Genomic DNA, 2,226 nt, shown 5'->3' with positions numbered 1-2,226 from the left:
AGCAACTGATCTCAAGGCCCTGGAATTTAGTGGCTTGGCCACTGCACTTACGCTGTTTATCATGGCTCCTCAGCACAGGGTCCGAGTTCAATCCCAGGCATTCTGGAATCTGTCTTTATGATAGGGAGTCTGATGCCAGGGAAAGCTTTATTCCAGCAGTGAGTGGACTCTACCCCAGTGATCTCATCCCTCCAACTGCCCGCGTCCCATCTGTGTGCCGGGCTCCAGGTGAGCTGAATCCCTCCTCGCCTGCCTGGTCCGCGTCTCATCCTCTGACCCGATTCCACTAGCGGACCGAACTGAACCAGGCTTCCACCTTCTCCAGGCAAGGACCCTGGGTTATTCACGTTATTTGAGTCCACAAGGTAGGACCAGAAAGGTTTGTGAATGACAGTGATGCTGGAGATGATCTGTGATATAATTTCCAGCAAATAACCCTCAAGGACCCAGCGGCCATCTTTTTGACTGAGGATACCAACCCATCATATACTTTCATGTGAGATGAAATGAGATAATGTGAGATACTATATGTACAAATGCTTCATAAATTGTAAGACCTCATACAAACAATAATGAATACAGTCTCCCTTGCCCTGATCAGTGACTGGTCCATTTCTAATGACCCTTAGCTTTTGATTGTTATTTCCAATACCTGAGCCAGACCCATCTGCTCTGTCCGTCTTATCAGGAGTTCAAATTTTGATAGCCTATCCACCAGTTCCTCTGTTTTAGATAGCTGCAACCGGTCAGCCTAACGCTTTTCCGATGCCCGGACAACCTTTATGTGGCGCATTGGAGATGGTTCTTGAAGTAGTGGAGAGCCAGCTTGAACTACACCTAAGCTTTGGTGTTGGTTCAGTATATGTTGTAGCTCTTCTCCAGGGCTGCCAGCTCTGGGTCCACCACTGGAGAACAGGGCTGGTGACCTACAATCACATTTGAGCGGGACGCCACGAGCAGGCTCCCGAGCCCATCAGTAAAGAACTCTGAGTGAGCCACTCGCTGCAGGCAGGGGTTGAAGCCAACTCTTTGGAGCCATCCTGTGCGGGCCAGGAAGAAGCTGACAGCACCACGGGTCATCACACATCTGGGGAAGCCGTCCAGGGACCGGAAAGATCCTGACTGCCAGTGGAGACAGTCCCCATTCTCACTGTGCTCCAGGAATAGCTTAAACTGGAACACGTTTCCAAGCACACTTAACGCCTACCACGTCCAGTTCCGTCTTCCCTAGGATATCCACCGGTACCTCAATCTTGGTCTTGTCGTTGAAGAGAAAGTCATCGTTCACCCAGAGGACATATTTGGTGATGACCTGAGATATGGCCAGGTTCCTACCGGCAAACCAATCCTTTCCATAAGGCATGGTGTAATATTCCACGTGGCTGTTATTAATTTTCAGGGGCTCCTTGCTGTCATCAGCCACGATCACGGCCAAGTCTGGGTAATACTCACGTATGCTCTGGAGCATGGTCATGAGCTTGTGGAGATGGAGGAAAGTTTTGGTGGCAATGCTCACCAGGTCTCTGAGCTTCCTCTCTGGTCCAGGGTCATATAACTTGGGCATAACAGGAAGGCAGATGGTCACTGGAAACTTGGCCACTGAGGACTTGGACTCCAGACTCATCACATCCACCCTGCAGCACTGGTACTCTGTGCTTGTGTACGTCACATGCTGGAGTATGAAATTCAAAAGCTTCCGGTTACTGGTCGAAGTGGTCAGCTGCTTCTGGCCTCTGCCCTGCAGCACACTGTCTGGGATGTCAGCAAGGGTGTCCAGTGTCCCCAGAGAAGCTGTCGGGGTGACCTCACAGAAGGGAGCATCTGGTCCTTCAAACTGGAGACCCGCACGAAGTCATCCCGAAACACGCCGCCTCACACATTCCAGGCTGGTGGAGCTGGGCAGCCACCCCGCCAATTGTCCAGCCCTTGGAACCCTAGTAGTCAGTCAAGGTTTAGGTTAAAAGCAAAGAAAGGTTTCTTCCCCTACCCGTAGAGGAAAGGGGCTCTTCCTGGCCTGAGGGAGTGCCAGCAGCCCAGGCCTTGCCTCTGCTCTCTGGCCCAGTTTGGGGACTGACCACTGCTCACCACTGCCCTTCTTACATACCACCTACTCAGAGTCTGGCAAACCCTAAACTTTGGCCATAAAGGCCACATTCTGATGGCCGTGCTATGCTGAAGCTGGCTCGTCCCGCCCCCTGACAGCCTGTTGTTAAATATTCAGGAACC

The 2,226-nt window shown here is 51.7% G+C and overlaps 1 pseudogene; it reads right to left on the bottom strand.

Annotated features, from left to right (window-relative positions):
* Nucleotides 1-780: 780 nt before the first annotated feature.
* LOC112401526 (beta-1,4 N-acetylgalactosaminyltransferase 2 pseudogene) lies at nucleotides 781-1,843 on the bottom strand (annotated as a pseudogene).
* Nucleotides 1,844-2,226: the final 383 nt, after the last annotated feature.

This window comes from Neophocaena asiaeorientalis, unplaced genomic scaffold, assembly GCF_003031525.2.
Source record: "Neophocaena asiaeorientalis asiaeorientalis breed wild unplaced genomic scaffold, Neophocaena_asiaeorientalis_V1.1 scaffold84, whole genome shotgun sequence".
Taxonomy (NCBI): Eukaryota; Metazoa; Chordata; class Mammalia; order Artiodactyla; family Phocoenidae; genus Neophocaena; species Neophocaena asiaeorientalis.
This window is presented reverse-complemented; position numbering and strand designations above follow the sequence as displayed.